Source organism: Bos indicus x Bos taurus, chromosome 16, assembly GCF_003369695.1.
Source record: "Bos indicus x Bos taurus breed Angus x Brahman F1 hybrid chromosome 16, Bos_hybrid_MaternalHap_v2.0, whole genome shotgun sequence".
Taxonomy (NCBI): Eukaryota; Metazoa; Chordata; class Mammalia; order Artiodactyla; family Bovidae; genus Bos; species Bos indicus x Bos taurus.
This window is the reverse complement of record NC_040091.1, coordinates 14,434,730-14,458,164: the sequence shown is the minus strand read 5'-3', so window position 1 is coordinate 14,458,164 and position 23,435 is coordinate 14,434,730. Positions and strand designations below refer to the sequence as shown.

The following is a 23,435-nucleotide window of genomic DNA, read 5'->3' as shown; positions in this document are numbered from 1 at the left end:
ATGTGTATGTGCTTGTAGGGAGCAGGAGGAAATATATGTTTGATGGCTCAGATTAAGTTATCCTTGAAATATAGATTTTGAGATATCTATCAAGTGTAAAATGTCAACCGTCCACTGTACAAGTTAAAGCAAAGGTCTGGTATTAGGGTGAGATACCTGTGCGGAAATTGTTAATTATTGGCATATAGATGATATTTAATCTCACAGACTAAGTGGGATCACAAAAGGCAAGGGTATAAAGAAGAAAATCAACAATTAAGACCTAGGAGTGTCCACTGGGGTGGAGGAGGGTTGAAGTGTTCATGTTAATGGAGCAGGAAGAGGCAGAGGACTTGATAGAGACTGAAGAGCACTGAGAGCAAAAGCACAAATGTGAGAGATTAGAAACCAGACAGGACAAAACACATCAAGGAGGAAGGATATACATTAGCTGAAATGAAAACTGATAACTGGTTGCTGGGATTAGCAAAATGAAGATCACTGTCAAACTTTGTAAGAACAATGACATTAACTGGTGAAGTGTATGAATCTTGATTTGGAAAGAGATCATAAAAGAGAAGAAGAACTGGAGAAAGGCTATAAATAATCCTTTTGCTTTTGCTTTTGAAAAGAATAGCCAAAGCGGGGGAAAAATGAGGCATTGGCTAGTTGCTTATTTGTTTGTTGGTTGGTTTTAAGATGAGAGAAACACCAGCATGAAATTACACTGATGAAAATAATTAATGAGACAAAAAGTTGATTCAAGGAAAGGGAAAATCCTTTATATGCATCTACATTGAAATGACAAAAAAATTAAGATGGATTAGTATTAGAGTTAAAATGAACTGTAAGCCATAATACTTTTGAAATGAGGAGGAATGACCCAATATCAGTGGATTATGAAATTAACTACAATTTGAGGAAATGTCAAAGATATTGACAAATGGCAAATCAAGGATAATATATATACAGACTGCTTTGTCTGGCATTTGTAATTGACACATTTTACACAAGGAGATGGAATATCTAGTAATGCTTTTAACATGCAAAGGATTTAGATAGATGTGAAAGAATAAGTTCTCACTTCAGGTTACAACAAAACCACCAGAATGCTTAAAATCTCTGATGGTTTACATACTACAAAAAATTTACAGTAAAGGAAACTACATTTCAGAAAGTATAATGGGATGGCTTGAAAATCAGTGCTCAGATGGTTTTGGTGGGGAAGAGCAAAGCAGGACAGATAGAGGAATATGGTGAAGAAACAGAACAACACAGGCTTGTGTTGCACATAGTCCAGAGATAAATAAGAATTACATTTACAATTTCTGGTATATAATTGGAATTAATGAAAATACCTCACTCCAAGTATGCTGTATTAGGTGAAATGTTTTCTGAAGTAAAAAAAAAAAAAAACTCTTTGAAGGTGGAAGTGGTGAGAGAGAGAGAAACAAAGAGAAGAGGGGAGGGAGATACCCTGAGTTCTTGTTATAAGCCATTTAATTATCATGGCAAAGTTGAGAGGCAGATTTTATTATCTGTTTATAACAACGAGAAATAAGAGATTGACATTATCCAAAAGGAGAAAGCTCTAAGTAGATTTTTATTTTAGATTATTTATTTGTTGGTTGGTTGATGAAAACTGAGTTTTAAATGATATAGGCGAATGAGATATAGTAAAAGAAATTTAGTAAGACCATCGTTCATTTTCTTTAGTGATGACATTTAAGAACTATGGGAAAATTAACTGAAGTAAAAAAAAATTGGGATGAAATGATACACATATGCTTTTGGTCTCTATACTTTAGTTTTTAATTAGTTTTATCAATTGGTATTAGGAATATGGCTTCTTTTCCCTGTATTTCCTTTGCTACAGAAATTTATGCTCTGGCCAAAAGTCCATTCTCACTAATATTCACTAAATATATAGGCAAAATGAATTAAATAGCCACATATAACACCTAGCCACTGAAAAACTCTCAGTCTGAGCAAAACAGCACCTCTAAGCCTTCTGGTGTTCACAATTATTTCAACTAGGTTACATAGTTTTCATGCTGCTGCTGCTGCTAAGTCGCTTCAGTCGTGTCCGACTCTGTGCTACCCCACAGATGGCAGCCCAACAGGCTCCTCCATCCCTGGGATTCTCCAGGCAAGAACACTGGAGTGGGTTGCCATTTCCGTCTCCAATGCATGAAGGTGAAAAGTGAAAGTGAAGTTGCTCAGTCGTGTCTGATTCTGTGCGACCCCATGGACTGCAGCCTACCAGGCTCCTCCATCCATGGGATTTTCCAGGCAAGAGTACTGGAGTGGGTTGCCATTGCCTTCTCCACATAGTTTTCATAAATTTCCCTAAATAGGACTGTTTGGAAGAGTTGAAAAAGCATATAAAATAAGTCAATATTTATATTTACTCAAAGCAATCTATAGATTTAAGTAGTCCCTATCAAATCACCCATTACATTTTTTAACTGAACTAGAACAAACAATCCTAAAATTGTATGAAACAATAAAAGATGCAGAATTTCCAGAAAAAGGACAAAATGAACGAAAAGCAAAGCAGGAAGCATAACCCCTCCACACTGATTTCAAACAATACTACAAAGCTACAATAATCAAAATAGTGAGGTATTGGCACAGAAACAAACATGATCAATGTAGCAGAATAAGGAGCATAGAAATAAACCCATACACCTATGGTCAATTAATCTTCCATAAAGCCAATCACTTCAGCAAATGATGTTGGGAAAACTGGACAGTCACATGTAAGTCAATGAAGTTAGAACGCACTCTCACAACACACACACACACACAAATAAACTCAAAATGGCTTAAAGACAAATATAAGACATAACATCATAACACTCCTAAAGAGAAAATAGGCAAAACAATCTCTGACATATATAATACCAATATATTTTCTTAGGTTAGCCTCCTGAGGCAAAATCAAACTTATAAGCTTTTGCATAGCAAAGGAAATAATAAACAAACAAATAAACAAACAAAATAGACAATATAAGGATTGAAACAAAACATTTGCAAACAACGTGAGCAACAAAAGCTTAATTTCAAAAATAACCAAACAGCTCACACAACTCAATAACAATAAACCAACTGAATAATGGGGCAGAATGAAATAGACATCTCTCCAAAAAAGACATACAGATGGCCAATAGGCACATGAAAAAATGCTCATTGTTGCTAATTATTAGAGAAATCCAAGTCAAAACTACAATGAGCCACTGCCTGACCCTGATCATGATGACAATCATTAAAAACTGTACAAATAACAAATGCTGGAGAGGGTGTGGAGAAAAGGGGCACTTTCTGGCATTGTTGGTGTAAATATAAACGGGTGCAGCCACTATGGAAAACAGTATGGAGGTTCCTCAAAAAACTAAAAATAGAGTTGCCATATGATCCAGCAATTCCACTCCTGGGCATATATCAGGACAAAACTATAATTCAAAAAGATATATGCACCCCTATGTTCATAGGAGCACTATTCACAATAGCCAAGACATGGAAACCACCTAAATGTCCATCAATAGATCAATGGATAAAGATGTGGTGCATATATACAATGGAATACTACTCAGCCATAAAAAGGAACAAAATAATGTCATTTGCAGCAACATGGATGGATCTAGATTACCATACTAGGTGAAGTCAGGAAGAGAAAGACAAACACCATATAATAGATTATAATTAGACTTCAGCTATATGTGGATTATAAAATATGACATAAATGACTTTATCTTCAAAACAGAAACAGGCTCTCAGATATAGAAAACAGACTTGTGGTTGCTAAGTAGGTGGAGGGAGGGATGGAATGGGAGTTTGGGTTCAGCAGATGCAAACTATTATATATAGAACAGATAACAAGGTATAGGTAGGGAGCTCGAGTCAATATTCTGTGATAAACCACAATGGAAAAATATTTTAAAATAATTATACATATATAAACAATTTATATAACATATAAATTATATATATATATAAAGTCAGACACAACAAAGTGACTGAACAATCATAAACTATATATACACTATATATAATTTATATATATATAAACTGAACCACTTTGCTGTACAGCAGAATGTAACTCAACATTGTAAATCAGTTATACTTCAATAGAAAAATAAATATAAAATTATTTTTACTCCATTTCCTGTTAATAAGATGTGACTCGAACAAATGTTGCAATAGTGTCTATTTTTTCATTTTCTTTCTCATAGAATAAAGGGAATAGGACTATTTTAAGTCTAAGGCCTTTCTTGGTTCTATGATATGGAATATATGGTCTTATGTTATTTTAGAAAGAAGCCTAATAGAAAATTATTTTTCCTATGTACAATTATGACATGTTGAGTGTCATTGGTGACATACAATGAAATGAATGACATGCTGAATGAAACTCGATAGAATATATCAGTTTCTACAACAGTTATTATAAATATCATTTTATATTTACCATAACAGAGTCTTCCAGGCAATTTGAGAATTTCTTCCCACTCCAAATTTAATCACATGGTGAATTTTGAAAAGTAGTTCATTCAATCAGTAAGAAAATGAAGATTTAAAGAAAAATTTTTTTCATTATTATGGATAAAAGGGATAGAGAAAACCCAATCACTTATAAACAGTTTTATATGTTTAAAGGGAAAAACACAGAAACCACAACAGTAACAATAAGATTTCCATAAAGTTCTAAATCACGTGGCAGAGACAGCTTCAAGTTATTTAATAATGCTTGTTGGTTTACAAATGTGCAGAGTGAGAGAGAGAGAGAGAGAGGGAGGGAGGGAGGGAGGGAGGGTACATTTAAATATATCAAGAAATAAAAAGAGAAAATAACTTTAAATCTCCAGATTTTAACTAGTTTGACGAATGCTGTCTTAATGCCTTACAGAATATCTTTACAATTTTTACATGTAACACCATCCTTAGTGCTTCTTGCTTCAAGCTCAGAGGATTTCTATACGATTCCTATTATACAGGAAAGTGTGTGCCTGCGTGCTTAGTCATGTCCTACTCTGAAACACTATGAACTGTAACCCTCCAGGCTCCTCTGTCTATTGGATTCTGCAGCAAGAATAGTGGAGTTGCCATTTCATCCTCTAGAGGATCTTCCCTACCCAGGGATGGATCCCATGTCTCCTGCTTTGGCAGACAGGTTCTTCACTGCTGGGCCACATCGGAAGACCATAAAGTGAAGTTAGTTGTTCACAATTGGGCATATTTTCTCGGTTCACTTTAGATGACTTATTTAATACATCACCAAGAGATGCACAATCTACTTCATTTAAAGTGGGTTTCCAACTTTCATCTGAGGAGTTGAATCATTACTTTTGCTCCTCAGAGGCAGTCATCTCTAAAACGGCGAACTGGTGAATGCTGTGTATCCGAGGCACCACGCTGAAACACATCAACAGAAACAAGACTTCCAACTCTGAAAACATTCCAGTTCACTGACGGACTCCATGAACTACCATCTGAGCGAGGTCAGAGCACCACTGTCATTTCTATGGCAAGTTCCACCACAACACTTACTCAGAAGTAATGAGCAGACGAGATGGTCAGAGCGCACTTGATTTGAAGCGCACGCTGAAGAAAATGAGAGGTTTCACGTAGCTGAGAGTAAATTAGGTATGTGTCAATCTATCTGTTGGCACAAATCATTCCATGGAGTGGATAATCTACTAACTACCTCAGAAAATGCGAGTTTTCAGAATAGCAGCAGGGATTTAAGTACTATATGACCACAGGTATCACAGAGAGAAACTGAAAAGTAATCTTTCAGAGTACACTGTAATGCTTTTATGAGTAACTCCACAGGAAAGTGGAAAATCTGAATCCACATAAGTGTGCATACATCATAACAATTATGAAGGGGACCTTTCACTTCGTTTTATATTTCCCTCAGACTTATCGACATAATCATATCTTCCCCAAAGTAACAAATATAAGCACTTTGTACTGCATACATTTCAAAAAGGTTTATTGGCTTAAGAGCTTTTTCCATCTCTACTATAATTGTCACAGTTTTAAAAGATTTAAATTAGCAGTGATCACATTGGATTTCGTATCTTGCAGAGTGACTTAATCCATACAGCCTCAGACTTGAATTCATAAAACTCGGCTTTTTTATTACCTCCGTTATTTGTAAGCACTGTGAACTTGGGCAAGGAAAGGAAACTCTCAGTCTTAGGTTTTTCATCTGTAAAATGTGGACACATATATGCATTGTAATAGCTTTGTTGTTTTGGATGAAAAATGTCAAACAAAAAAAATGTCTTTGTAAATAGTCAAATGGAGGATATAAGCATGTATAGAAATGTAGGATATGAGGCTATAACATCTGTTACCCAATTTGTTTCCAGATTGAAGTAATTTGGCTGTCTAGGCACTGTCTTTCACTACTCTATAACCATTCCCTTCTACCCAGTCAACAAAACCAAATTAAAAAAAAAAAAAAACTATTCTTCAGTCAAAAAGAAGTAAACAGGGGGATTCTCTGGTGGTTCAGCAGTAAAGAACCTGCCTGTAATGCAGGAGACACACAGGAGTTCAATCTCTGGTCTGGGAAAATCCCACATGCAGTAGAGCAACTGACCCATGCCCTGCAGCAACTGAGCCTGTGCACTGGGCTGGGGGCTGCAACTGTTGAGCTCATATGACACAACTACGAAGCCTGCACACCCTACAGCCCATGATCCACACCAGGAGAAGCCACTGCAATGAGAAGCCCGTGTAACACAACGAAGAGTACAAAGATCCAGCAGAACCAAACATAAGTAAAATTATTTTAAAAATAGATAAATGCTCCTTGCCAAAACCTATAAACTCCCTAACAAACTTATAGAAGAAATATTTGTAGTATCAGCAGCAATGTCCTCATCATTAACTCCAATAATAAAGAAAGCAGTTTACAATTTTGGATGCCTCTGAAATCAATTTTAATTTGGCCAATAAAATTATTTAACTTGGTTAATCAAAAGATATGTATTTTTACAAGATTCTCCTTTTTTTTTTGACTTTTAAAGTTACTTAATGGAAGAACAAGAGAAACAAAATAAAATAGGGTATTATGCTCTGCTTTACTTAAAACTAATTTATGAGAAAATATAATAGAGATCAGATCAGATCAGCCGCTCAGTTGTGTCCGACTCTTTGTGACCCCATGAATCGCAGCACACCAGGCCTCCCTGTCCAACACCAACTCCCGGAGTTCACTGAGACTCACGTCCATCGAGTCAGTGATGCCATCCAGTCACCTTATCCTCTGTCGTCCCCTTCTCCTCCTGCACCAAATCCCTCCCAGCATCAGAGTCTTTTCTAATGAGTCAGCTCTTCACATGACATGGCCAAAGTACTGGAGTTTCAGCTTTAGCATCTCCTCCCTAAATTTTTGCATGGATATTTGTTATTTCTTCCCTTTAAAGGAAAAGAACAAGTAAGGTATTAGTATAAATATAAAATTTCTCCTTTAATATATACGGATATAACCCGTAAGATCTCTGAGGACAGAGGCTATTAGCTTTTACTTGTTTATGACATCCTCAAAGGTGAAATATTTCCTGGCTTGCAGTAAAATTAATGAATGAAATAATGCTAGATACAATGAAGCAAACATGAAAAGCAAAGTGAGCCACTTAAGGTAGTTTGATTTTCTTATGATTTTGCATTATAAGACATAACAGTGATGACCTGGCAAGAACCACGAATTTGTCCTTATTCCATGTCCTCTTAGCTACACATTGTCTACCTCTTACTGTATTAAAATATTAGAGTCTTGTTTGGTGCATTTAAAAAACTAGAAGCAATCATAAACCTCATTCTTCAGCCTGATTCCCTACTGGTACATTTTATGGCAGCATAAATTTTTCTAACTATGGCCATCATGATAAAATTGTCTAGGTCAATTACAGCAGTTATGTGCTCTTCAACATTTCCAAGCATTTCAGTTTCAGTGATCATCTGATCAATGTGTCTCCACACTAAACTCTATGCATCATGAGGGTAACACAACTTTACTCACAGTTTTATTCTCGGCGTCTTTAGAGAATGGGAGAGTATGAGAACATCAGTAAATAGCTTATATGTGACTCAATGATCGACTTTAACAATGAATAAATGAAGTTAACTTATTACAAAGTGCTATGAGAGCTTTCCAACAAATAGAAAAATAAAAAATGTGATCTCCCTTTCAACAGGAATAAAACGGTAGGTGCACTTGTTTTGAAATAAACTAAGGAACAAATATTGTCTAGCCCAGCAAACAACAGTTCCAGGAGTATTCAAGTGCTATATTCCTAAGGTAAAACATAAGCTACAAATCAGCATAGTTTGTTGAGGAAAGAGGCTAGTTACAAAATAGCAGCTGAAAGGCAGCTCTGTGTTGCTACACTTGCCCTGACAGAAGGTGTTGAAGTATTTACTTGGGTCTGCTGTTTCAAGCAGTCTGTCCTTGGCATCCAAAAGAAAGTGTGCTTAAAAAAGAGAAGTGTAAGTTAAATATCTTTAAATGTGTCTGCCACTATTATTACCAGTCTTAGTAATAATATTTCTCTTGTTCTTGGCAGATGAGTTTTTTTTTTTTTCTCTCTCTCTTTTACATTAAAGGACAATAACATTTACTTGTGATTGCAACTGAATGCTTAAGGTTGATTTTTTTTTCTTTAACCAAAAACAATGAATTTTTTCTACAGTGCATCAATATCTACTACTCTGAAACTATCTTCACTGAATGCACAAGAAAGTCACGGTGAGCTCTGAATGATGGCCACCTGCAAAGAAATGATAAGACTGAGCCTTTCTCTCTTTTCTTGGCAGGACCCCTTTGCTGTGTTCTGACTTATGCCAGGTAATTGGAGTCAGTCAACTAGACAACCAGCTAATTTCCATTTTCTCTCTCTTCTGTATATATCAATAATAGCCTCACATTCTTCACAAGGAAATGTAACAATGTGTCTGTCATTTAAATAATTCACCAACTGATGTACAAAAACATTACAAGAGAAAGCTGGAATTAATTTCAGAGTGATACAGGTTCATATATCCATCCTAATTTATATTTTCCTACGATCATTTTGGAGTTAGTTAATTATTTTGAATGGAGAGGTGGCAAACAATTTGTTGCCATCATGGAGCTTAATTTGAGTGGGTGTTAGTCACTCAGTCATGTCTGACTCTTTGCAATCCCATGGACTGTAGCCCGCCAGGCTCCTCTGTCCATGGAATCTCCAGGCAAGAATACTAGAGTAGGTTGCCATTCCCTTCTCCAGGAGATTTTCCCAACCCAGGGACTGAACCCAGGTCTGCTGCACTGCAAGCAGATTCTTTACCATCTGAGCTACCAGGGGTCTTCAAATTTGAGTGGGTAGAGATGAACAAAAAATAAGCTGTCAAAAAGTAAATAAGATCATTTCTAGTTGGGTCACAATCTGTAAAATAAATTATTGTGACATGATAATTTTAACTAAGGAATGGGGAGTTGCTACCTAAAATGAAGGATTAGACTTAGTCAGCATTTGGCACAATAGAACAGAAGGGAAGCTAGGAGAGCTGATGTAGACTGCAAGGAAGGGAGAATTAAAGGGAATCGTGATGAAGAGCTGGGCAAGAGCTAGACCGAATTGAAACTTGCCCGTGGATGTTACACTTCAAAAGCATACAAGTGCGGTAAGGCTATGATCCAAACTACGATTTGTGATTGCTGTGTGTGGAGATAATTTTAGGTGAACAAGACCGAAAGTAGGAGACAAGAGGCTACTGTGTTAAAACAGCCCAGAGATGACAGAGGAAAGTTAGAGAAATAGGAGTCGAAATGGGGAAGAACGTTGAGAAGCATTGCAAGGTGGTAGCAACAGGGTAAACTGGGTGATGAGGGCAGCAGGAACCAAAGTGTTTAGTATTGAACTATTGGGTATGTAGCAGTGCTATTTATTGAGAAGAAAATAATTGTGGAAGGATAAATTTAAGAGTTGAAAATAGTGTTTATTATGATTATTTACCCTAAGATATCTATTTTTTATTTAAATATACCAGCAGAATGAGGGCAGTGCCAAAGATAAAATTTTTAAAAAGTATCAGTGTACTTTCTACCATGAAACTGGTTGAGATCACCCTGGGAGAAGGGTTGGATTGAGAAAAAGAAACAAGGATTAAAAACTTGACATTTAAAATTTTTCTTTCAAAACAATTTTAAACTTACGAAATATAGCAAATGAGGTATAATTTATAAGGTATAATTCTTTCTTCCGTGCTCTTACTCACTTTATTCTGCCTTTATTATTTCCTTTTTACCTTAAGAACTTATTTTGACATTTTTACAAAGGCGGGTATACTGGCAAAAAATTATCTGAATATTTCTTCCTGAGAAACATTACGAGAAGAAATATTATTTATTATTCATTTGTTAGGATAATTTCACTGGGAACAGAATTTTCTAGGTTAGTAGTTTTTTCTCCCAACACTATTTCACTTTACTCTCTTCTTGCTTGCATGGTTTCTGAGAAGCTGGATATAATTTTATCTTTTTTCCTCTACAGATAAGGTGCTTTATTTTCCTCTGGCTTCTTTCAGAATATCTTTTCTTTGATTTTTATATTTTATATTATATTTTATCTTTGATTTTTCTGTAGTTTTAAAATGATATACCTAGGTGTGGAGTTCTTTTTTGGGAGAGGGGTTATATTCTGAGTTTGCTGGATATGTTGTTTGGTGTCTGACATGAATTTGGGTAAGTTCTCAGTCATTATTGTTTCAAATATTTCTTCTGTTCCTTTTTTATTTCCTCTCTCTTCTTTTTCTTCTGCTACTCCCATTACACGTCTGTTATATCTTTTGTAGTTGTCCCACAGTCCTTGAATATTGTTTTGCTTTTTTCAGCCTGTTTCTTTCCATTTCGTTTTTCCAGGTTTCTATCAATTATATTCACTGCCTCAAAGATCCTTTCCTCAACCACGTCCAGTCCACTAATAAGCGCATTCAAGACATTCTTCATTTCTGTTGCAACAGTTTGGAAATCTAGCATTTCTTTTTAGTTCTTAGAACTTCCACCTGTCTGCTTACATTGCCTGTCTGTTCTTGAATGCTGTCACCTCATCCTTTAGCATCCTCAGCATTTAGAGATCAAGTATTTAATCACAGCTTTAGTATTTTAATCATAGCTGCTTTATATTCTTGGTATAATCAATACTCAATACTTCCAACATCCCTACAGTTTCCGGTCTGATGTTTATTCTTTCTATTCAAATTGTGTTTTTGCTTTTTGGTAGGCATTTTATTTATTTATTTATTTTTGACAGGACTACATAATGTATTGAGTAAAGGAACTGCTATAAACTTAACAGCAGCAGCAGGAGCTGTAAACAGGTCTTGGTGGTGTAGTAGTGAGGTATAGGGGAAAGGGAAGTGTTCTATCATCTTTAATTAGGTCTCACTCTTAGTAAGCTTGTGCCTCTGGACTGAATTTCATGAGAATTTCTCTCTCTCTCTCTCTCTTTTTTTTTTTCTCTTTCCTTTAGGTGAGACAGGATGGCTAGACTGGTCCTGAAGTTGGTTATTTCCCTTCCCCAGGTCTGTTAGGTTTGAAAATACTCCATCCATTTCAGACTCAAGTTAACTTTTTATAAGACAGGTCTTGCTAAGAGCAGGACAAAAAAGAAGAAGAAGAAGAAGAGGGCACGCGTGTATTTCAAAATGCTTACCTCTTTTCCCTCTCCCTACCAGAAGCCTGAAGGTATGTTTTCTCTTTTTTTCCCCTGTGATACTGTGGGAGTGTGGCTGAGGTTCTGGAGATAAATATTACAATACTAAGGGTCCCCACCCCATGCCTCAGCCTCCCTCTAGCATTTGCTGTCCAAGTTGTCCACACTGGGCCTCCAGCCATTCATCAAGTCAAGTTCAGGGTTTGCTGTCCTCACACAAGGCTTATTCTCCTGGTGGTTTCTGCTCGTGAATCTCTGTTCAAATAAACTGGGGCTCCCTGTATTCACCCATTAGTTTCTCCAAATTGTCAGTCTCTGCAGTCTTGGGGGCAGTGGTTTTCCCTGTAATCTCAGTCTCAAGGAGCCAACAAGCTGTTCAGATTTTCACTTGTAGTGATTTTCTGGTAGTGACTTCTGAGTTCCTTACATGTGCAGATGTGCAGCCTGCTGGTTATTACTATTTTTTAAGACAATTTTCATTTTTTCTGGGAGGGGGATATACAGATGGCAGAACTTGCTAGTGCAGACTCATTTAAACTATCCTGAAGTGAGGATGCCTATATTCCTCAAGGTGAAAAGAGATAAGCTCTTATCGCACTATGAAATCCAATACTAGTAGAGCTGATAATGGATTATAACAAAACCGTCTGCCCATAGAATGCAGCATAGGCACTGGTACATTAGCTCACTTTCATTAAGAGACAAATTCACATTAGCTTGGTAAATTTTGTCAACATTCTATACTTATTTCTAATTTCCAGATATTATTATCTGTATTAAAGTGCTCATTCCACTCAAAAGGCAGCAAATCCTACCTTGAAAGAGTTACCCATGTATTTAAGTTTGTTCTGTTGATTACCTACCCATAATTCTGAGCAATTATCTAACTCTACTAACCATAATTATACACATATGTCATTTTCACTTTTTTCAACAAGTATTTCATACTAGGGCTATATAGGAAATCAGTCTGTATGTATCTCTATATCCATCAGTTGGTTTGAACACCAACTTTATTGCTTTATTGCTAAAGAGTATATATATCTTTGGGCAATTTGTTTAACTTCTAAAAGCTTCTATAAGCTTTAATTCCACCATCTTTATAATGGCAACTATAATAACAATATGTACTTCGTTGGCTATTGTGATGTTCAGTGAGATAATGCAATTAAAATATTAAAGTGTTTAGCAATGTTCCTGTCACATGGGAAGGACTTGATAAAGTAATTGCATTTAAAAACATATAGAAACAATATAATAAAATGTCATTAATAAATTCACACACATTTGATAGTAATATACCACTGAAGACATTTTTTTGTTGTTTCTTACTCAAGGAAATAGGAAATTATAATCATTTATTCAAGTGGTTGAAACAGTAAACAAATTTACATTTTAAGATCACTTTGAGATATTTGAGAATTGATGATATTGAGAATATCAATTAGACCAGTGAGAAACAGAAGTACATAAACAGAGAAGAGTAATGATTAAAAAAGAAGAAGAAGAAGAAGAAGAAGAGGCATATAGATGTAATGGGGATAAAGTTGATTTTCTCCAAAAGCAAGATCTGTGTTTAAAGTGAGGCTGCTTGGTATTCTTCGTAGTACATAGCATGCACCTCTTAGTTAAAAAAAAAAAAAAGTTGAGAGAATTCTGTATTATTACACAGTGTCAGAAGGTAAATTTGTTATTACTCAACATTATGTTCCTGTATCCTGTATAGCTTCACTGTCATTAATTGAAATCTCCCCCAAATTAATTGAAAGTGTTATTCGCTCAGTCCCATTGGACTCTTTTCAACCTCATGGACTATCACCTGGCAAGCTCCTCTGTTCATGGGATTGTCCAGACAGGACTACTGGAGTGGATTGCCATGTGCTCTTCCAGAGTATCTTCCCAACCCAGGTCTCCTGTATTGCAGGCCAAATTTTAACCCTCTGAGCTATCAGGAAAGCCCCAAAGTACTTGAAATGCCTCTCTAAATCCTAGTGGTTGCTATCAGTAAATTTTAGAAATGCTGAAGTTATAATTACTCTTTTCCTAGGGCTTCATGTGAAACTTGGGGCTTCCCTGGTGGTGCTAGTGGTAAAGAATCCGTCTGCCAATGCAGGAGACTTAAGACATGTGGGTTCAATCCCCGAGGTGGGGAGATCCTGGGAAGAGGGCATCGCAACCCATTCCAGTATTCTTATTGGAGAATCTCATGGGCAGAGGAGCTTGGCTGGCTATAGTCCATGGGGTCGTAAAGAGTCAGACACGAATGAAGTGACAGTATGCATGCATGCAAGGAGAAATTTAGGAAGAGTTTATTATGGAACATTAGACAAAATCCTTTTTATGTCAGATGTCATGAACTTTCCCACCATAAATACTACACAGCATCTAAATTCATGCACTTGTTATAGAGGTTATTCAAATAGAAACCAAAAGATAAGTTGTTAGAGGTGTTATTAAAATAAAATTAAAACAATTCATCTTCCATACAATAAAGATGCATTTTAAATTGTTAAAGAACTAAATAATAACTAACAGGCTATTAGTCTGATAATATTTACTGATTCAAATGTATCAACATAATATGATTTTGTCTAAAAATATGTTGCCAGAATAATTTTTTATATATTGTTTTTAATCTATTTAAAAAGCTCTGAAATCTAAATAAAGAAATTAAAAATTCAATGGAGACAATTAAAGAGAAAGCTTAAAAAGAAAGAAAAGAAAGAGAACTATTGATTATATGGTTTTGACAGTTGCTAAGTATTTTTTTAAACTTTTTCTCAATCCTCAAAATATGTCAGGTAGGAAGCATTATTCAAATTGGTTTTGTAACACAAGTTGTAAATGACAGAGCCAACATTTAAATTCAGTTATCTCTGATTCCACAACTTATGCAAAAAAATAGAAATGATGGGTAAAGGTAGGGATTATTATTTTTTCTATATGTTATGTGCTGGTAGACATGTATACATGGTATTTGAATAATAAAAAGAAAAAGTAACTTGTGAGAGATCAAAAATATATTACAAATACTAAATCCCAACACCAATGTCATAGGACCATGGGTATATTAGCTTTAAATCATTTTACAAATTTTTTTTGATTGACATATCCTATAGACATTATACAGGAGCTAAATCACACTGAAATTGAAAAAGTCATTAAAAGTGTAATTATCTTAATGTGACTTTTTCAATCTCAGTGTGATTTATGCATGAACATACCCAATCCTAGTAACCTTTTCTTTTCTATATTCATATTTATGTATGTCTTTGAAAAATAAGGCATCAGATATGTAATTATGTTGGTTTAGCCGCTAAGTCATGTCCAACTCTTGGGACCCCATGGACTGTAGCCCACCAGGTTCCTCTGTCTATGGGATTTTCCAGGAAAGAATACTGAAGTGGGTTGCCATTTCCTTCTCCAGGATTCCTGCACTACAGGCAGATTCCTTACTGACTAAGCTACGAGAGAAACCCGTAAAAAAATAAGGAAGAGGGTAAAATATCCAGGTCAGGAGAAAGAAGATTAAATTATGTTTAAGATAATAGGTTTTTGAATCAAATATACCTTTCCTTTTCTTTTAGTTCTGCTGAGATTAAGTGTGATCCATTGAATTGACTTTCCTGTCTTGTTTATTCATCTGTATAATACAGTAGTATTATTGGCAATTTAAGTTTGTTATGAGGATTAAATGAATAAAAAGAACACAACACAGTGACAAATAAATTAGTAAATACACAGAACCTATTTTTTAGATGTTTGCTGACAGCTTTTATGCTTCACCCTTCCTTCATCCCCTTTTGCTTATTATCTGGCTCAGTTTATAAGAAAGCAGGATGCTGCCCGTTTGGGCTCTAGCCTAAGTACCAAAGAACACAATCTCTTGCTCAGATACAAAATCCTGTCCCCCAGTCCTACACTCTAACCACAAGCCAGTCTCCTTTCTTTCTCAAGTCATTTCAGGACAGCTTGGGAAGTATGCCAGCTCTCCTTGGAAACTTCCTTATGTAACTAATAAATTATTCATACCCTATTGTGTGTGTGGCTCCATCAGCCTCAAACTTCAAATTAAATTTTGGGTGGAGGTCTCTCTCACCTTTGCAGAACGGCAATAACACAGGTGTACATTTATATGTATTTCTACTAAATTTCAGTTATATCTTCTCCATTTGTTTATTCATACACTCCACCAATCTTGTGGACAATCTACTTTTTGTAGACACTGACCTAACACTCTGTTTGCCATGATTGAGAAAGAAAAAAAGAAGAAGCACATCTTTTGTCTTCAAGGGCTGCACAGGTTAATAAGTAGATAAAATAAATCACAAAATTACAGAAATTTAATTAGAGACCACCAGATGAGCTATCAAAAATATAAGATGTTGGAGAGAGGGATAAATTAGGAGTATGGGGTTAATAGATAAAATATACTATATATAAAATAGGCAAACAACAAGGATTTGCTGTATAACACAGAGAACTATATTCAGTATCTTTCAATAACCTATACTGGAAAATAATCTGATATATATATATATATATATAACTAATCACTTTGCTGTACATGTGAGACTAATACAATATTGTAAATTAACTTACTTCAACAAAAAGGACATATATATACATGTATATGTATATAATATTATTAGCTTTTATTATTAAAGGTAATTTTCTGGTCTAAGGATGTCAAAGAGTAATTTCCTTGGCAAGGAAACATTTAATTTAAGATATGAATTATTGGAAGACAGCAAAAGAGACACTGATGTATAGAACAGTCTTATGGACTCTGTGGGAAAGGGAGAGGGTGGGAAGATTTGGGAGAATGGCATTGAAACATGTGAAATGTCATGTATGAAACGAGATGCCAGTCCAGGTTCAATGCACGATGCTGGATGCTTGGGGCTGGTGCACTGAGATGACCCAGAGGGATGTTATGGGGAGGGAGGAGGGAGGAGGGTTCAGGATGGGGAACACATGTAAAAAAAAAATAAAAATAAAAAAAATAAAATAAAATCAAAAAAAAAAAAAGATATGAATTATTAGTAGCAGTTAGTTTCACAAGGTCTGTGGATCTATGGTTAGTGACAGGAGAAGGAGAAAATTCATTTACAACAGAAAGGGAAGCATAAATTAAGTTCCAGATGGGCGCTGGTGTGGGTAAGACAAGTAACTTTAAGATTTCATAAAAAGACTTAAAAATCTAGTGTGGTTTTGATGTAGTGTGCAGATATACAACCAGCACAAAGAAAACAGGAACACAAGAGACACATATGCATCTGATCAGGAGGGTCCTCTCAATAATCATATACCTAATAACTTATTTTAAAAGTGTGCATATTTAGGAAGACATGTGAAATTGGCAATGAAATGTCATGTAGCCATACACCATGAAGACAAATATATAAGGTTCAAGTTAGTTTTGATTTATTGGTTTGTTTTCTTTTTTCTCAAATTTTCTTTTCAGGAATGCTCAAAAAATTTTTATTTTAGAAAAGCATCTCTGATTTCTATGCATTCCTTATCATGAAAAATTATCTTTCTCCATGAAAAAGAAGAAATTTTTTAAACTTCCAATTTAATTAAGATTTGAAATTGTATGTTTTTATGGAAGTGACATATTGAGGAATAAATAAACAATGAATTCCAAAAGCAGTGGGAAAAAAGGAAATGGAACCTGATGTGATATAAAGGTCTGCTCCGCTTGACAGTAATTCAAATTCAGATCAAAATGAAACTAAGGAGACACTTCATCTCCTTAGTTTCATTAAATGAAACTAAGCGTCATCTAACATCAACTAGAAGACAAGATGCACAAGAGAGTGTACACAGCAAGAGTGTGGTCAAGTTCTCATCACTCCCAGGAATATCATCCAATATTCCCACTTGATAATTCGGAATTACATGGACATGAGACTAGAAACTGAATGGCCTCAGCTACTTTATAGGCTGAGAAGGTAGATAGACAATAGGAAAGCAGACAGCAAATGATCAAGTGGTAGGCAGCCTCTAAAATGCCTTTCAGTGATCACTACTTCCTGTTCATGTCATTGTATAATCTCCCCCTTGCATGTGAAAACTGACTCACTTGAAGGAATAAATTATATGAAATAATCATAATAAAAAGATGAACTTCTGTTATCCTCTTTCTCTTTTGCTCTCACTTGCTGTGATGGAATCCACCTTCCACATTTAGCTTCTGAAAAGAGTGAAGAATTGAATTCTTCCAACAATAATATGTTTGATTTGGGAAGCAAATTTTCCCTTACTTGAATCCTGAAATATGTACATTCACAGTCAACACCCAAACTGCATACTTGTGGGGGATAGCAAGCCTAAAGATTAAGCTGAGCATTACCTAAATTTCTGACCCACAGAAACTGAGATTGTAAAAATATTTATTGTTTTAAGACACTAAATTGTGGCGTACTATATTGCATAACTTCCCTGGTGGCTTGGTAGGTAAAGCATCTGCCTGCAACGTGAGAGACCTGGGTTTGATCCCTGGGTTAGGAAGATCCCCTGGAGAAGTAAATGACAATCCACTTCAGTACTATTGCCTGGAAAATCCCAAGGACCAAGGAGCCTCCTAGGCTACAGTCCATGGGGTCGCAAAAAGTTGGACATTACTGAGTGACTTCACTTTCTTTATTTTCATATTATATGGTAATAGAGAAAGCAAGGGAATTTCAAGAAAACATCTACTTATGCTTCATTGACTACACTAAAGCCTTTGAGTATTTGGATCAGAACAAAATGTTGAAAATGCTTAAAGAGATGGGAATACCAGACTGCCTTACCTATCTCCTGAGAAACCTGTATGTAAGACAAGAAACAACAGTTAGAACCAGATATGAAACTACAAACTGCTTCAAAATTGGGAAAGGAGTATGACAAGGCTATATATCATTGCCCTGCGTATGTAATTTTATGCAGAATACATCATGAGAAATGCCAGGCTGGATGAATCACAAGTTAGAATCAAGATTGCCAGGAAAAATATCAACAACCTCAGATATGCAGATGATACCACTCTGATGGCAGAAAGTAAAGAAAAACCAAAGAGCATCTTGATGGTGAAAGAGGAGAGTGAATAGGCTGGCTTAAAACAACATTCAAAAAACTAATATCATGCATCCAGTTCCATCATTCATGACAAATAGAAGAGGGGAAAGTGGAAGCAGTGACAGATTTTATTTTCTTGTACTCCAAAATTACTGTGGACTGTGACTGCAGTCATGAAATTAAAGGACACTTGCTTCTTGGAAGGGAAGCTATGATAAACCTAAACAGTTCTGCCTGTTAAAAAGCAGAGACATCACTTGCTTACAGAAGTCTCTACAGTCAAAGCTGTGGTTTCTGCAGTAGTCATGTACAGGTGTGAGAAGTGAACCATAAAGAAGACTGAGCACCAAATAATTGATTCTTTTGAATTGTGGTGCTGGAGAAGACTCTTGAGAGTCCCTCTGACATCAAGGAGATCAAACCAATCAATCCTAAAAGAAATCAACCCTGAATATTAATTGGAAGGACTGATGCTGGCACTGAAGCTCTTATGGCCACCTGATGCAGAGAGCTGACTCATTGGAAAAGATCCTGATGCTGGGAAACATTGAGGGCAGGAAGAAAAGGGGGTGCCAGAAGATGAGATGGTTGGATGGAATCACTGCCTCCATGGACATGAGTTTGAGCAAACTCTGGGAGATAGCAAAGGACAGGGAAGCCTGCTTGCTGCAGTCTCTGGGTGGGGGGCAAAGAATTGGACATGACTTAACAACTGAACAACAGACTGCATATTAAAAAGCAGAGACACCACTTTGCCTATACAGGTTCATATAGTCAAAGCATGGTTTTTGCAGTAGTCATGTATGGATGTGAGAATTGGACCATAAGGAAGGCTGAGCATGGAAGAATTTATGCTTTTTAACTGTGGTGCTGGAGAAGACTCTTGAGAGTTCCTTGGATGGCAAGGAAATCAAGCCAGTCAGTTCTAAAGAAATCAACCCTGAATATTCTTTGGATGGTCTGATACTGAAACTGAAGCTACAATACTTAGGCCACTTCCCTCATAGCTCAATCGGTAAAGAATCTGCCTGCAACGCAGGAGACCTGGGTTCGATTCCTGGGTTGAACCCAGGAATCCTCTGGAGAAGGAAATGGCAACCCACTCCGGTATTCTTGCCTGGAGAATCCCATGGACAGAAGAGCCTGGCAGGCTACAGTCCATGGGGTCGCAAGAGTCAGACACGACGTAGCGACTTAACTACTGCTACTACTACATGATTCCAACAGCTGACTCACGGGGAAAGCTTGAAGGCAAAAGGAGAAGGGGTCAGCAGAGGATGAGATTGTTAGACAGCATCACTGACTCAGTGGACATGAGTTTGAGCAAACTCTGGGAGACAGTGAAGGATAGGGAAACCTAGCATACTACAGTCTATGGGGTCACAAAGAGTTGATAACGAGTTAGCAACAGAACAACAAATTGAAAAATAATTCATAACATAATTTTGATATAAAAGCCAGGTCATTGTAATAAATGCTTACAGGTAAAGACATTAGACATAAAAACGTCCCAGACTATTACTTTCCATGGAAGGAATTATCTAGTAGGTATATATTCTTAACAATACAGATTTATATTGTTCTATTTTTTCTGTTATATCTTTTTAGCAGTGGGGAGAATGAAAAGTGGTCTGCTCACTTGTCTGTATTGTTTTCTGAGATTTTACCATTTTTATCTGTTATTTTAAGAATTTACTTTAAATATTTCTAGGCTATATAGTGAGACTTTCTAGGTGTCTCACTGTTAAAGTCTGCCTGCCAATGCAGGAGCTATGGGTTTGATACCTGGGTCAGGAAGATCCCCTGGAAGGGGGCATGGCAACACACTCCAGTAATCTTGACTGGCAATCCCATGGACAAGACAAATAAGACTGGCCACAGTCCATGGGTTTGCAGAGTCTGACACTACTGAGTGACTGAACACACACACACAGGTTATATATGGATGTGAATTTGATAATTTTTTAGACTGGAGCTAAAATCTCATGTCATTCTTCAATTTTGGAAATTTCTCACCACTTAAAATATTAATTAGTTGATCTTAGTTTTTACTTATTCATTGACTATGACAATACTTATGTGTATTATTGGTTTTTAAAAACTATGCTTCATGTATATTAACTTCTGTTCCATAATTTTATCTCATTATAGTTAATTCTAAGTGATTTTCTCTGACCTAACTGTCCATTCACTAAATCTGTCTCCAGTTGTGTATACCATATTTTTAAAGTTTATCTAGTTATAATTTACATATAAAATTAACTTCTTTAAAGAATACAGTTCAATGTTTTTTAATATATTTGCAGAGTTCTGTAACCATCACCATGACCTAATGCTAAAACATTTACATCTCCATAAAAATGAAACCACATGTCCACCAGAGTTCACTTTGTATCACAACCACTAACCTTAAGCAACTAAACTACCTACTGTCTCTTTAGATGTATCTAGCGTTTAAATTTCATGTAAATAATATATTGTGTGGTCTTCCTTCTTTTACATACTGTGCTCAAGATTCTTTCATATTGTAGCATGTTCCAGCATTCTTTTTTTTTATTGCCAAATAACATTTCCTTGTATAAATATATATTTTCCTACCCATTCACCAGTTGATTGACATATAGACTACTATGAATAATGCTGATATACATATTTATGTTCTTGATTTTGTGTGGACATATTCTCATTTCTCTTGAGTATGTTCCTAGGAAATGGAAAGGCTGACTCATGTGATTAATTTATGCTTAATGTATCTTCCTAAGTGGCTGTATCTTTTTACATTTCCACCAGCAATGAATTAGGGTTTCAGTTTTCCTGCATACACACCAATACTTGTTTTAAAAAATTATAGGAAAATTTTTTTAAAAATGTGAGTGCGAAGTGGTATTTCATTTTTTTTTTTTTTTTTGCTTTGCGTTGCCTTAATAGCAAATAATGTTGAGATCTTTTTATAAGTTTTTACTGAGCATTTGTATAAATAAACTTTGGGTGAAATAATTCAAATTTTTTGCTCATTTTCAATTGAGTTGTTTTACTATTTATTTGAAAGTATTCTTTACATACTACAGATATGTTTCTCTTCTTAGAAATATGGATATATATTCTCCTATTCTCTAGGTTGAAATTGTTTGCAGCACAAAAGCTTTAAATTTGATGAAACCTATTTTTTTTTTTTTTAATATTTTCACCTAGGCTTTTTGGTCTTGTCTAAGAAACCACTACCTAACTTTGGGTCACAAAGATTTACTCCTATGTTGTGCCCAAGAGTTTTAAAGTTTGGTGTTTTAAATTTGTGTCTATGATCTGTTTTGCAGGTTGTGTATGCATATAAAATGAGTATCTGGTTGTCACAGAACAATTTGTGAAAACACCTTCTCTCTTCCAACTGGACTGTATGGTCAGCACTGTCAAAATTCAACAACCAAAAATGTGAGAATTTATTTTTAAACTCCCAAGGTGTTCTGCAACACATATCAATGACCATAGTTTTTAGTAAGATTTGAAATCTCTACCATACTATTTTACTTCCATGCTAAAATATGCAGTTATTATAATAAATATATTTTATTTAAATTATAATTTTATTTTCAGTATTTTTTCACATATACCTCTTATTTTAAGAACAAATTTGCTCCATTTTTCTATATGTTCATTAGTATATTTTCTCTTTCACTGAGGAGGCTTCATTTCTTTTCCTGAATTGTACTTCAAGCTGGTTTTAGAAAAGGCAGAGGAATCAGAGATCAAATTGCCAACGTCTGCTGGATCTTCAAAAAAGCAAGAGAGTTTCAGGAAAATATCTCTTTCTTCTTTATTGACTATGCCAAAGCCTTTGACTGTGTGGATCACAATAAACTGTGGAAAATTCTGAAAGAGTTGGGAATACCAGACCACCTGACCTACCTTTTAAGAAACTTGTATGCAGGTCAGGAAGCAACAGTTATAACTGGACATGGAACAACAGACTGGTTCCAAATAAGAAAAGGAGTATGTCAAGGCTACATGTTGTTACCCTGCTTATTTAACTTCTATGAAGAGTACATCATGAGAAACGCTAGGCTGGAAGAAGCACAAGCTGGAATCAAGATTGCCGGGAGAAATATCAATAACCTTAGATATGCAGATGACACCACCCTTATGGCAGAAAGTGAAGAGGAACTAAAAAGCCTCTTCATGAAAGTGAAAGAGGAGAGTGAAAAAGTTGGCTTAAAGCTCAACATTCAGAAAACAAAGATCATGGCATCTGGTCCCATCACTTCATGGCAAATAGATGGGGAAACAGTGGAAACAGTGGCTGACTTTACTTTTTTTGGGCTCCAAAATCACTGAATATGGTAATTGCAGCCATGAAATTAAAAGACACTTACTCCATGGAAGGAAAGTTATGACCAACCTAGGTAGCATGTTCAAAAGCAGAGACATTACTTTGCCAACAAAGGTCCATCTAGCTAAGGCTATGGTTTTTCCAGTGGTCATGTACGGATGTGAGAGTTGGACTGTAAAGAAAGCTGAACACTGAAGAATTGATGCTTTTGAACTGTGGTGTTGAAGAAGACTCTTGAGAGTCTCTTGAACTGCATAGAGATCCAACCAGTCCATCCTAAAGGAGATTAGTCCTGGGTGTTCATTGGAAGAACTGATGCTGAAGCTGAAACTCCAATACTTTGGCCACCTCATGCA

General features: G+C 35.8%; 1 pseudogene; it reads right to left on the bottom strand.

Moving 5' to 3' along the window:
- Positions 1–10,984, bottom strand: part of LOC113907051 — a 50,397-nt pseudogene extending 39,413 nt beyond the window's left edge.
- Between the last annotated feature and the right edge of the window lie 12,451 nt (positions 10,985–23,435).